The sequence below is a fragment of the Penaeus monodon genome, chromosome 31 (assembly GCF_015228065.2).
Source record: "Penaeus monodon isolate SGIC_2016 chromosome 31, NSTDA_Pmon_1, whole genome shotgun sequence".
NCBI classification, from domain to species: Eukaryota; Metazoa; Arthropoda; class Malacostraca; order Decapoda; family Penaeidae; genus Penaeus; species Penaeus monodon.
In genome coordinates, this window is record NC_051416.1 from 9971077 (window position 1) to 9971691 (window position 615).

Genomic DNA, 615 nt, shown 5'->3' on the forward strand with positions numbered 1-615 from the left:
TATCTATCCGTTTAGAAAGTCCCTCTGGCAACCACTCATACAGGGCTAAAAGGCCACAATAAAATGCTCATCGTACATATATACTTCCACATATTACACTTAATGTCATTTTAAGCAATAACTGCTTTCCAAATTCCACAACAGGTTGCAAAATTTGTTGCTGACTAAGTTGAAGCGTAAATATTATTTTCTGGATGTAAAGTTACACAGCAATCTATGGTTGAATCATGACCTGTTCGCTTTTCTGCATCGGCGGTTACAGCAGGTCCCTGTTGTCAGTTGTTGAGTATTGCGTGGCCTGCAACGGTGAACGTGAACCTAGACTCTGTGTTGCTGTTGAAGTCGATATACTGTAGCAGCAGATTTTTCTACATGTTTCTTAACCTGACCCCATTTTGTGCCTTATGTTATGTCAACAGCACAGTGACTCCCTACGGATATGTACTCAATTCTGATAGTAATTCTGACACCTTTTATTCTTTCCCACTATACTCCGTTCCCATGTCCATGACTAATACATAAGCACTAACATGTACTAATTCACCATAGATCTGTAAATCCCGGCAGCAGAGGATGACCTGATGGGAGTTCTGTTAGGTCAAAGGTTACATAGTT